This window comes from Anopheles funestus, chromosome 2RL (assembly GCF_943734845.2).
Source record: "Anopheles funestus chromosome 2RL, idAnoFuneDA-416_04, whole genome shotgun sequence".
Lineage (NCBI taxonomy): Eukaryota > Metazoa > Arthropoda > Insecta > Diptera > Culicidae > Anopheles > Anopheles funestus.
In genome coordinates this window covers 98995996-99009926 of record NC_064598.1, presented here as the reverse complement: position 1 = coordinate 99009926, position 13931 = coordinate 98995996, and the positions used below count along the sequence as shown (strand labels likewise).

Genomic DNA, 13931 nt, shown 5'->3' with positions numbered 1-13931 from the left:
CTCGTTTAAAATGTTAATGATAATAGTATTGACTTCTTCGCACAAGACGTTTTGGCCCGCTACCACCATCTCCTTGCCCTGCAAGACAGGCTCGCGTGAGAATGGTCCACAGTCGCGTCTTGAGCAGCGACACATAACCCACCCACGAGGAGTTTAATGTAGGCAAATAAATTCCACCGCAGGCTTTCATTGCTGCTACTCTCTTCGTTGGTGGGAGACAAAGTGAATCGAGCCGTTGAAACCTTTGCGTCGCGTATGGCTAGATTATTCCCACTTTATTGTGTTGTGGTTTGTTGCAAGAAACAGAGAGGAAAAACTCTTCTAGCAATGCCATTATTAAACGCCAATCGAATATTGTTCAACATCATTAAAAAGACATAATTTACGCATTCGTTTTGGGTGGGAGGAGTAGTAGTAGGTAGCGTAGTTTTTCCTCCTGGGATGATGCAGGCCATTCGGAACATTATGGTTGGATTGAGGTTTTTTATTCTCTGCATTGATGCAGCCCAGGAGGCGAATTTGTTAAAAAGAAAGGAAAAAGAATGTCGAACTCATCAAAAGCATCTTTTGTATAACAAATTGCATAATTTTAGGAGTTTAGGAATAAACCATAAGAGTAAATTTTGTAGAAAAAAGATGAAAAAAGTGATTTTTTTTCATGGAAAAACGATTTTTCCAACATCTTAATAATAATCCATTCGTCCCCATTAATAAGGCTTGTCTGCTGGGTATTTCCTTTTTTTCCTCGGATTCTGTTTTCGTTGGTGGCTTACAAGATGAGTGGTTTTTTATAGATCTGTTTGCCTCACCCATACACTCCCAATCCTTTGCTTGCATCGTTTTTCATGGTCGAATTAAACATGGGACTATCCCAATCCATGGCAGTACTACTTCTCGGATGAATCATAACCCTCCCCAAGAGCCTTATGCTCGCGAGACCAAATGGTTTTGTTTTGTACGATCGCTAACAATGTTACGGTACGGTTACGTTCTACATGCTGCCGTTGCTTGTTATGATTATTGAAAAAGAAACAAAAAAAATGTAAAGGAACATTCAAACCAACCTCTCGAACTCTCGGTATCACCTCTTTCGGGTGGCGGATTATGGATCATCTCTCGGTTTATTATCTTCTAGCTCTTTGCTCGTTGCATTCTACCGTCTTCTCCAATGCACACGGCGTAGAGGAACTGCGCTAGCAAAGGGCATCTGTTTGGAATATACACAGTGAAAGAACATAAACACATAAACACACACATATGCGCACGACATCCGATGAAATGCATCCCATTCTTTAGCGTCCTTCGATGGGTTTCTTATGTTACGCTTTATCGACACGGTACCGTCATAGAAAATAGAAATAATAGGCAATAACTTATTGTAAATTCACCGTTCGTGATAGGAACCCCTTTTTGGAGGTGTTTCATCCGATCCGGCATCTCTGCCCTTCCACTGCTTTTCAATTTTCGTGCATTTTGAGCAGTGTCGAGACATTCGGAAGGAATGTATAGAATGCAGAAACATCGCTGAGCATGATTTGTCGATATTGTCGCAAAACGCCGCATTTGTCCAAGTATTTGGCGAATCAACACGGTCCACACGGTTCGTGCCATGGAAATCAACACTTAAAATTCGCGAATCCGTGACCGTCGTCAAGATCCTTGCGGTGTCCGCTGCTTACGATGCGCACACGGTATGGACATAAATTTATTCTGCGCATCTTCTTCAAGGTCTGGGCGCAAAGGTTTCGACGCTTACCGGCACTAAAAATTCGTGCTGCATTGCTGTTGGGAGATAGTGGGTCCGGTAATATTGTTATTCTGCAATGGCATTGGACACTCCATCGAGGATAGTAAAATATATTTCCGATTCTCTGTCGATACAAACGAAATCGTGATAGCGTGGCCATTAAGATTGTTGATCTTTCTCTGTTCTAATGCCGCCTTGGGTGCAGGGGTTTTTCAAGGGAAATGATAACATTTGTCGCGTACTTTGGAAATCAGTTAAGATTTTATCGTAAACTGGTATTTGGTAAACTCGGTACTCTGAGTTACTAGTTTATAGGTTTATCAATGTAAGTCCATGTAATATTCAAACTAGTTTTCTAATGGCTATACTTACAACCAACAAGACTGACAGATACTTAGACCTCATCACTCATCTTAGAATGGTTGATCTTAGCTTCCAACAAGAACATTGCATCAACGGTAACGACCTTTTATTTTCATAATGTTTTATATCGTCCTTCACCAGCACCGAACCATTAATATCCGTCTGATGTTGCCATTGAAACTTGTTGTTCGCAAAACCCATAACAACGGCACATACATCAACCGTGCATTTACCAACCCATCATCAACCATAAACCACCGCCAAACGTCATCCTCTACGTCCTTGTTTAATGTAATCCACTATCACATCGGAGACCCAAGACGGTTGCAACGCGCACTGAACCGACCGGGTTGGGGGTTTTGTGCAGTCTGGAAAGTGTGCGACTTTATGCTCCATTCTATTTAACCGAGACAAATGCAAATTTTTCATCCACTCGTTCCGCAAAACAATGAAGACGTACAGTGTGTGCGGTGCGTGTTGTACCGCCCTTGCTGGTGTACTTCCCTGTCAACAGTTGGCTTTTGTTTGCATGTGTCCTACGCCACGGTTATCACCATTTCACACTTTGTCAGCAATGTTTTACCACCTTCCTGAGGGAAGATGAATGCTGTTACAGGGTGACGAAATGAAAAAAAAAAGATAAGCCCGAACGAAACGATCCAGCTATAATGCAAGCTTCGATATATCAGGAACGCCACAATAACATCTCTGGGGCTGGGTTTTTTTGGAGGACTTTTTTTTTCGAGACATTTAGAACATTGCACCACCAGCGTACGTATGTCATATAGTTCTAGATCCTGTGGTTTTTGGGAAGAGACCAACCATTGTGGAGATATATTTCAAAACTCAGCCAGTGTTGGTGGTGCATTTTGTCCCGTCGTATTACCTTGTTAGACCACGATAACGCCCCTCGAAACTGTAACCGATATCGCTACACCAAACACGGTCGACAAACGTGATCTCTGGAGAGAGCAAAAAAAATATCTATACACCCGGGTGCACCAACAATTGTTGGCACGGCGGGATATACATTCTGCACCCGCCCCCTAAACAAGGTGGTGTCCTGTCTCCGGGGGTCTTGGTGAGCCATTGTAAATTGGTTAAGATAAATGGTAAAAACGCGTGTTCCAAAAAAGCGCCACTGGAAGCGCACAATCCGCCAACTCGGCGATAGGCAATGCTCGATACTGTGCCGCGACCACATGAGAGAGCTTTTTTGTGTGGAGTGATGCGAGATAGCATGGACCACACATAGATCTCGATTGTGGTTTCCGTATTTGGGAGGCACGACACGGCAAGTATTACACGTGTGTGCTGCTGGGTGGCGTGTTGTGCTAATGCAATTTGTAGATCGAACTTTATGCGCGGGAGAAGGTGTTCCCGCGGTACCAATCCGTTTCGTTACCCTTTTTTGCGGGAAAACCCCAAACTAACAACAGGCGGCATTTATGTTTTACAGTGTAGGGGGAGGAGGGGGGGGGCGGGGAAGCTGTATCAGGTTCGTGCCAAAGTCCGCGCAAACGTGCGGAATGAGATCGCGCTTTTCGGTACACATCCGTAATCGACCTACGCTAAAAGACTTTCTTTGTAGTTCTTTACCGAAGCAAAATGGCATTTAACGAAGTACGTAGGGAGAACAATGAAGGGGAAGGGATAGGGATGTGAAGGAAAAAAACATGCGAAACAAAAGTTCATTTAGGGGTTTTTGCTTCCTGACAAATTTAACAAAAAGAAAAAGCTGGATCTTCCCCATTTTTAAGCGATATTTTTCCTATTTTTTTTTTATTTTGTTGCCATCGAGTACAATGTTGTGCAATTGTGCATTATTGATACTTTACATCTACTACGAAGTGGGAAGTAAGATAGAAAAACAAGAATCTCCCAACAACATCAAAGAGATTCGTTTTTTTTTGCGCACGATAAAAGCTGTTGTAAATGGATCGTGTAAATCGGAAGAAAAACAGCACGATTGTTGATATTTCTGCTTCAAAATGAAAGTTAAACAACCGAAAGTTATCTGGCAAACGATTGCTCGTAAAACGGCTTACATATTCATGTGGGAGTATATATTTTATTTTATTCTGTCGTAAATTTGATAAAAACAAGTCACGCTTCTAGGCACTCGAGCAAGGAAAAAATCGCCCCCAAAAACGAGCTACGATAAATGAACCTGTCAAATGGGCTTATTAACGTTCAAACGGTTTAAACGGTCAATAATTGTTTGCTCGTAAATCCGCTTTAATACTTTCGCGATATCGTATGGTGATGGTGCTGTAGCGTATCAAGAACACGTCTTCACCTGTTTTACGTTATGCGAAATCCTGTACAGTGACCCCCGTCGCCCTGATTGACAGGAGTCTTTGACAGAACGGGATTAAACCGCCTACGGGAGTGTCCCCGCTGGCGGCAAACGCGAACCAATCAATCGATCAATCGATCAAACGCATTAAGCCTACGAAAGACAGAGACTATAAACACACCCTAAAGCTGTTTCTTGGTTATGTGTTCTTTTCTGTTCTCTTTTATTATCTCGAAACATCAATCCCCCACTTTGCAGGTCTCATAGCAACCTGTTGAGCATTTGAACATCACCTGATAAGCACCGCCATCCATCCTGCTAGGGAAAATGGAAATAAAAATCCTCCCCCAAATCGTTAACAACATTCCTTCCCCGCGGGCTAGAAAATTAATTATATACCAGGAAGAAGAAAAAGCGTTGTTTCGGGAAACCAAAACAAACTACTTGAGAGCCGAAAACCATAAGCATATCATCGACGAATCGAAAATCGATGGCGACGTTAAACACGCCAATTAGCATGCATTAAATCGAGAGGACGAATTTTGAGGACGCACATTTTCGTACGAATTTCTTCTGTCTCTCACCGGCACAGACACACTGTTCGATCGTAACGGAGCGGGAAAGTTGTATTAATCACCGTATAATTTAAATGGTAGAGGTTTTTTTAATATGCCTGCAAGGGGCAAACAGGCATATCGTTGAGGAAGTTTAAAACAGATATATCTTCCCATTGAAGCTATCTGAAATCGATCAACGTTCATTAGTGGGCGCTCTGGAGTGATAAGAAAACAATTCGAAAAGGTTGTAAGCTCGTTAACACTGTTTAATTATGTTTTTTTTTATTTTGAGCTGGTGTTTAAATTTTGTTTTTGACAAATGAATCCCATGAAAAGTATTATTGAAAGAAAAGGCTAAATAGGTTCAAAGCATCTATTACAAGATGCTTTATGAAAGATGCTGTTTCAAACGGAGAGAGATTAAAGCGGTCGGTTTAGCTTTGTGGTTTATTTTTAGAAACATAGCTACAAACCATCTCTACTGCTTGATTATGCATCACGCATCGGTGGTTCAGTGGTAGAATGCTCGCCTGCCACGCGGGCGGCCCGGGTTCGATTCCCGGCCGATGCAAATACTAAAGTTTTTTATCGTTTTTCCAGTAGTGGGAATCAATCGATGCCTCCGAATTTAGTATTTAATAAACAAAACTTTACTAAATATCCTTCTATTTCTCAAAAAGAAAGCACTTAAAACTAAATTACCGATCTCACTTCTTTTTAATGTCACTCATTCGCTCACTTCCATTTCCTGTACAATTTGTTCCCGAAGGCGTCATAAAATTTGCCTTTCATTGAGTTTAACCAATTTGTGGTTGTATTAAAAATTACGACTGTATATAATTACTGGTCTTATGTCATTATCCAACGCCCGGGAGCACATACGGCGAGCATGAGTACTTTCGCGTACCCATCTCACGCGTGTTCCGTTGCGCAGGTTAAAACGCCGGCACATTCCTTCCAGTACACCAAATCACACTCGAATGCATTAAGCTGCCGAACGAAAAGCTTCTTTAATTGTCGCGCCTTGCCTCATTATCGGAACGGCGAACCCCGAGCGGTGCGTTAAGCGGCAGTAGCGTACCGGTTGCGCGAATTATCACCCGGTTGACCTTCTTCTCCGCTATGTTGTGTGGGGCTCTCTCGCGTGTGCGTTTTAATCTGGCCCCAGCTATCTGGGTGCACTTGGATGACTTCGAAGAATCAGGCTCAGGAAAGCCACCGGATAATTTACGTATTTTGTTTACTTACGGATTGGAGAGTGTTTTTTTTGTTGCTGTTGTTGTTGGTTCGAATCCCAATCTTACCGGTACGGAGCTTCATTAACATGCCGCATTCAAGCAGAAAAGGCGTTGCGTTTGGGATGCAACCACCGCTATGAGGTGGTGGTAACTTTTCGTCACCTTGTGGTGGTTTCAACCGGCCTTCTTCCGATGGCGCTTGAACGTTCGCCCTTCTCCCTTATCCGCGCACGAACGACCTAAGCCGTGTCGCGGATCACATGCAAAAAAGATATTTCCTTAAATGGGATTCAGCGCATTGAGCGGCGCGAAACCAGTCAGTCACTCATACAGCGCAGGCATATACAGCGCCTGCCAGCGGGAAGGACACTTGCGATGCCGCCCGTCGTCGTCGACGTATGCGCAATTATAGCAACCGTGACCCATTTTCGGGATAAAACGTTGCAAATAACAAAAAAAAAACAAACAACACTCTCATGACTCGCGCTAAGTCAAGCTTTTGGTACGAAAAGGGCGACGATTTGGTTTGCAATTTTAAATTGCACTAGGAGCCGTCTCCGTTGCATGGTGGACATAAAGAATGAAAGATGCTACGTGAAGGTTACCTTAACAAAAAGGAGGGGAACTTTGGGGGAGGTTTTTTAATTTTCTGTAAATAAGTACCGTTAAGGAAACACTATGGGACACTCGTCCCTTATTTACTTTCTTGCAAAGTCACACATCACGAAATCAGAAATTACCAATGCAATTCTCCACTGCTCATGAAGGTGTTGGTAACGATGGTAAGCTTAAGCAAAGATGTTTTATTTCACCCCCAAAAATGGTTATCACTAGTGAGGATGATTGTCAGCTGAATAGGATTTTGGACTTGAAATTGGGGTCAGCATTGGGCTGTTTTCCAATTAAATTGCTTAATAAAGCGGACTCCCGTCGGGGAGGACTTCAGTTTTTTTTGAGAACTACGTTTGGATCTCCCTCAATCAACGTTCATTTCTTTCAATTAATGCACTTTCGCATATTTACTTTTATTCTACGCTGCCCACGGACAGAGCGTATTTCAGAAGACATCCCGGTAGTATTTTTTAGTTTGATCGAATCAACTCTTCAATCCCTGGTGACCTCGGTGAAGGTTGTGTGTCAAGTGTCTCACTGCACTGCTGCAACCCAATCAAACCCAATCGAACTCCCCAAACCGAACACGACGGCAAACTGGTTGTACAATGTTTTACTGCCCTTTCTTCACCTTTTTGGGTGGTCTGGAGTTCCGGGTAGTTAACGTGACTTTAGTACATGACAGTGTACATTAAGGGGGAAAAGTTCAGGAACTGAACCAATAACCAGCTGGATCCTAAAATATTGCTCCCATCAAGCAAACATTGAAGCAATGGTAGTCGAGCTTTACTGACTGTTCATTGAATAAACATCCAATTCTGAACAGCGAATCAACCTGAATCGGGTTGGAGCAGTGCCGAGCAAAAACTAATATTATGCAAATTGCTCTTATTTAATTACCGCGCATAACTTTTTCTTACCAATCTCTCGCGTTGTATAAGAACCATTAGATTTAGTACCTAAGCTGACGTGCCATGCCAGACGAGAGCAGGAAGGCATTGAGCCGCCTATTGGAAAAGTTTGTTTCCTGATGAACCGGTGAGTAACTCTTGAAGAAAGTTGAGTTGCTTTACCTTTTCTTGGGTTTCCAAGTTGTTCAGGAACTTCTGCTCTAGTTCGATTCACAAAAGCGGTTATAGCCCATAAAATATAATATATCAAATAGAGGAGAAAAACAAGCAAAACTCCAGCATTGACGCCCACTTCCATGCTGGACGTGCATGTTAAGCTTTACCGTGGCACCCTTTCAATTAGCAGCAGGCACGGGCGCCATTTACAGACCTTTCCTTTTGAATAAACCTGAACTTCTGATCTGAAGCGGCGGGGGTTCTTAAAGTGGTGATTAGCGGTACTAAACTAACAGTCACAATATACCCTCAAAAGCTTTTACCACCCCAGTTTACTATCCCTTGTAGGGAAAGTGGTAACAAATTTGGGAGGCACACAAAAATGTGTTTATTCACGTCTGACGATATCCGGCCTGAAACTTCCGACAGCCGATTGTATACTTCCCCGAACCTGCCTAAAATATTGGAGTACGGTAAACCACCTCGCCTTCAACTGTTAACACGGTTTAGGTAATAAATTTCTATATGGACATTATAACTCCACTCTCCCTTAAGTTAAGTATAATTATTTTGTCAACCTACCTTTCCGCATCTTTAAAGGCCACGGTCATTTCTAATGGGTCTTTAATTGCTATGGCTATGGCGATTCGTGATCGACCACCGACTGACCCACATTCGGCAGACCCAGTGGTACGCTTTATGATTCAATCAACCTTTAAGTGTCTTCCACCGACTCTAACAAGCGATTCCGATTATATGATTATGCTTACAATCGTAGATCACTATCGGCAGGTCTGACTGATCAATGGGCTCGGTATGCTCAGCATCAGGACGTGGTGTAATTTCGCTTCAAGTTCAAGCCTCCCAAAATGGAATATGGTCGACTGTGTCGACTGTGTACCAGAAATAACCAGCACAGTTTTACCTTGGGTTCACACCTTTGAGTGTGTAATTCAATCCAACAACCTATGTGCCATTAATCCCAAACCACAAGCAAAATGTCGTCGTCAAAGCAAAGAAATACCTCTCTATAAAGCTGGTATCGGACCTTCAAGCTAAATGAAGTCATCAAGTTTGCAAACTTTTTGGAACATTTCTGGCTTAATTAACGTGTTCTTTGTGAGATACTTCTGCCTTTTCTCACTGTCTACGAACCAATTATTGAACGCTTTCAGTGAGGATTGCTGATAACATCATCGGCTCACACAACTCACGCTAAGTTATAGTTCCGCACATGGATAACAATCTGTCCCAATGAGGAAGTTACTAAACAAAATAATTTAATCAACCATGATGAAGATATCGCTCCGCTACAAAGTAATCCTAGAATCTGTGTCAATTTCCACAAAGCTGGTGGTGCAGGTCACGTCCTCAGGGCGTGACCTCATCAAGTGGTTCTTTCGCGCGGAAGTTGTGACACAGTATCGTATCGCTCGACATTCAGTGTGAATTTGAATTAACATCCATTCATTCTTTAGTCAATGTAATGCGAAGGATGTATCATCTGCTAACTTCCTCGTCGAAGTAGAATTGATGTAGTGGTGGTACTAAATTGTGGAGTTTTTTGGAGGTAATTCTCCTGTGGTTTACAGTCTTACATAAGAAACTTCCTTTCCATTATGTGCCTACCACAGAGGACTCTTTCCGTAACCCAAATATGTAGCTCCACAGCTACACCTTTACCTAGATTTAATCATTTACTTCCACTCCGGTGGGAATCGCAACGTGTCGGAGAGCGCAACCTTTCGGGACGTGACTTAAAGACCATTCCAATGTGCCGGTACAGTTGTGTAGCACCTTTCAGTTCTAATTATCATCCACGGAACGGCTGACAAGAATGTTGATGTACGGTCGCTTACGAACCATAACGAGATTGATTGGCGTTTCGTTTCATCCACGGGATCGTCTGTCAAGTGCCTCCATCAATGCACCCACCAGTAAAAGGATTCCCACGAATTTTGTACGTCCTTTCGTTGGCCCTTTTCTTGAAAGAAGCCCCAAGAATATCTCCCCACAATCGTGAGTTGCCAATTCTGGGTCTTTCTCGCGATGCTCGCGATGGTGATTGCAGTTTCAGTACGATGCAATACATCCCGCTGAGTGTTGTAGCGCATTTGTAATTCTAATTTCTCTCCCTCTTTCTCTCACTCAACAACGCTCCATGGTAATCGTTCAAGGATGTTTACGAATGCGCACATATTCCGACAATGATTCTGCTCTACCGCCGCCGTCAGACACGCTCCGGAGGTCGGAATGTTTCATCTTATTTTGATTTGCTGGAGCAAGGTGGATAGTATCGAGTACCGTCCGATTTGTATGTTGCGTGACTCACCTCTCACCGTGCCTCGTTTATGCTGGAATCCCTTTTGCATCATGTCGGCACCTTGTCCTGCATCGTCATCCTGCACCGGGAAAGATAAACCACTCTGGCCAAACCGGTCAGTGACATCTTGCATCACACACGCCCTGTGGAAGGTCACCAACTATAAACACGAAGAACCGGTGGGTCTTACTGCCTTGGAGATGCTTCCCGGAAAGTGTTTTCCCTTTTCGGGACATCGCCTTCTCCCCAGACTGTGTGCATTCTTGTGATGTTGTTCTTACAGTTGGTGAATGCAGTTTCTGGCACTCGTTATGGTGTTGCGTTGGGTGACCGGTTCGTGAGTGACCAACGGTCTTCGACACGTGGTCGGGTTGGTGGTGTTCAAACGGTCCATTTTTGGCGCAGCGTGGTTGGAGTTGTTGGTCATATTGTACCGCTAGCGAAGGTACTAAAAATAGCTTGTTCGAGAGGAAATCTTGCTCAATATACTCAATATATTCACGGGTGAATATTCTACAATATCCGTAACTATGAAGATGTGTTAGGATAGCAATACGGCCAGGCCGTTCTTTATGAATAAAAAAAAAAAAGATGTGTTAGGATAGAGACATTATTATTTGCTGTAAGTTTTATACGTATTCATTCTTCAAAACTGACCCATTTTCTTGAATTCCGTGGAAAATAGAGATTGCAAACCATTCACCAAGACAATACGACATCCTTAAAAGGGCATGATCGCGATCTCGCTACATAAGGCACTGGTGTCTCGAATTACCAACCAATCGATTCCTTTTCCAGAGGAAAACTAGCACCGAAAACATGCTCCAATTTGTGCGGTACTCACTAAAGCCCTCACCAAAAGCCCTTTTTTACTTTGAGCCGGGCGAGACACGCGTCTAGACTCCGGACTGCGGCAGAGTGATGATGTATTCTAAGCAACCACCGTCCAACCATCCAGTGAGGCATGTTTGTTTGTTTCTTTGGAGGTGGCAATTTGTCATCAAGTCAAAAAGCTTCTTTCCTATTCCAAACCAATTCATTCATGCGCCAGTTCTACTGGTTCGTGGCCGTACACGAAGATTAATGGACGATGATCGGAGCAAGCGAGCCCTATCCTTCGTGTTGGAATCCCGTCCCGTGTGCCGTTCGATGATGGAAGTGAAATGGATTTGCTTCCCAAATAAGAATCTATTTCCTCTATTTTTTGAATTCCCAACAAAAAATCAGTACCCTAAGAAATGGGTAGTTTTTGTCTGGTTGATTATTATTACAAGGTACATACTGTTCGGATCCTCTTTGTGCCTGTTTGTGTTGCGAAAAAGCACATGACGGTCGGTGTTATTTAACAAGCGATCCTTTTTTGGAATGGGGCACATTCTCCCTTCCACTTGATGGGTTCGAAAAGGGTCGCGCTGGGTTCGTTTATTGTTCGGAATCAATCATTCGTGAAGGTTAACATTAGCTAATTCACAACCATTCGTCAAAACCCTTTCGGTAAGCATCACGCCATCGAACTCATTTTTCCATCCATGAGAACAATAAATTCATTTGATTTGTTAATCAAATTGTTTTCTCTTTATTTGCATTCCAGTTACATTACATTCAATAAGGTTTATGCATAAATTTACAAGTTTACGTCAATGTTTGCTCTGGTTTAGGGGTTCTTTGATTTGCATGCTGGTTCTTATTAAAGTATTTTCCAAAAAAAAGCTAATAAAAACGTTTAACGCCGAAATGCTCGTACACCAACTAAAAACGCTAGTTTGTGCTTGGAAGCATTTAATAGAGACCATTTCTATGGTTTTTTTTCTCCTCTAATTTTTCACATGCCATGCGTACATAAAATTCCAACACCGTAGAGCTTTCCTCTTCTTGGAAGCGTACAATCAAAAGAAAGTATGTGCAAAATGCCATCCTTGAAGGTATTGCGGGTATTTAATTTGCAAACGTACACAAAAACGCGTGCAATCTCACAACTTCCCTTAACGGTGGGTGCGATTTTTTTTATGATCACAATCATGAGCAGCATACCCGACCAAATAGCGTACCGTTTTACGGTTCGATAAATGAAGGCAACCAAAAAAAAACAAATCACCCACCAGGAAAGGTATTTTTCGGCATATTGACTTAGGCCCACTAACTGAAACAGAAACGCGTAGAAAAAGGCGCCATTGTGGAATACCTTCACCGTGGGTACTAAGGACGAAGGTGCATTCCACTCTGTTGCCTGTCCCTCGAGGAGAAGCAAAGCGGTGTATTCAGGAATTGGGTTCTCACCTGTCCAATATTAAACCTCAAAAAGGACGGATTGCGGATCTGAGGTTCATAAGCGGAATCGATGGAAAAATGTGCCATTTTGATGTGGATCGTATGAAAGTAGCTATGAGATTTTCTTCTCTCGCCCTTTTCACATTTTTTGCGTTACAATGTGCGTGTGTGTATTAAACGGAATGAGCCTCAAACACGCCATGGTTATGGCTTGATGGCGCATACAAATTCATCATCTATTCGGTTCGGTATGAAGTTAGGTTTTGACAGTCATATTACGAATGGAGTTACGGGAATAATTATAGGGTTTTCATTGAACATCGAACAAATTCCTGAAGATGAATAATGAAATAGAAAATAGAAAATATTTGAAATAATTATCATATTCTTGGGAATAGTTATAGCGTTTTGGCTTCATTTCCGGAGGCGCATGTTATTTATGGCGTTTGAATTTGACCTTGACTGTCCTCAAATTAATTTAACATATTTTTTGTTGATGACAAGCACCTTAACAAAGATTTACATTTTAGTTGTTTTCTGAAAAAAAAAACAAATCTAATAGTACAATGTTCTACTGTCCCCATGACATTGAAGACCATTCATCGTAATTCATAATCAACGAAGCAGAACCTACATCTCTGCATATTTAAATTTGATTTCAAATTAGTCTGCTGAATGTACAAAACATCATCAAAAATATACCTCAAATCATTTTTGACCACCCGTGATTAGACTAATATTCAACGTATCAAATTCACCTAGCGCACTTGCATCGCTAATGAAGATCTCAATTTGATGGACGATGAAACCGAAGTGAAAACAAAATTACACCCAAAATAAAAAAAACACTTCTCCCCAGATCTAGATCACTCACCGAGGCGTGAAATTCATCGCATGCTTTATGAATTAAAACGTGATTCCGCTGCACTCTCTGTAGCGGGGGGAGAGGTCGCACCCCACTTATCTTCCGGTTGATCCGACAATGAGCGCCATTAAATCAAGCTCACTCACGATGTGTTTCCAAGAAAGTCGCCACGTCATGTCGAGTGCGTCAGTTTTGCATATTAGCGACGGCCTTGCCAACTTCACTCCTGCAACTGAGCCGTACTGCAAACGATTATTAGTGTTGTTTAAACACTGCGTTGTATGGCCACAGCCAGGCCACCACTCATCTTCCGACTACAGTCTGTTGTCAATGAACGTCTCACAAATGTGTGGAAAGAAGGAAAACCCACGTACGACAGGTGCGGGGAACTGCGTGCGTGTAGCTACTTGTTCGATTTTGTTCCTTTCTTTCAACGCATCTGGTGGGCTATTAGCTGCAATGCCAGTGAAGTAGTCTTGGACATGGAAGGGTGCCATTGAAGAATTTCGTCGAGGTGTGAGGATGATGGATTTTCTCCTTTCCGGGATTAAGAATGTGTCGCAACAGTTGTCACTGGAATCTTCGTGGTTTG

General features: G+C 42.6%; 1 protein-coding gene and 1 non-coding gene across 6 annotated transcripts in view; both read left to right on the top strand.

The window, feature by feature from the left end:
• The window catches only part of LOC125763349 (uncharacterized), a 162740-nt gene that overhangs the window by 56877 nt on the left and 91932 nt on the right, over positions 1-13931 (top strand). The window lies entirely within an intron of this gene.
• Positions 5467-5537, top strand: Trnag-gcc (transfer RNA glycine (anticodon GCC)). The gene has a single exon. It is a non-coding gene; the product is annotated as a tRNA-Gly (tRNA).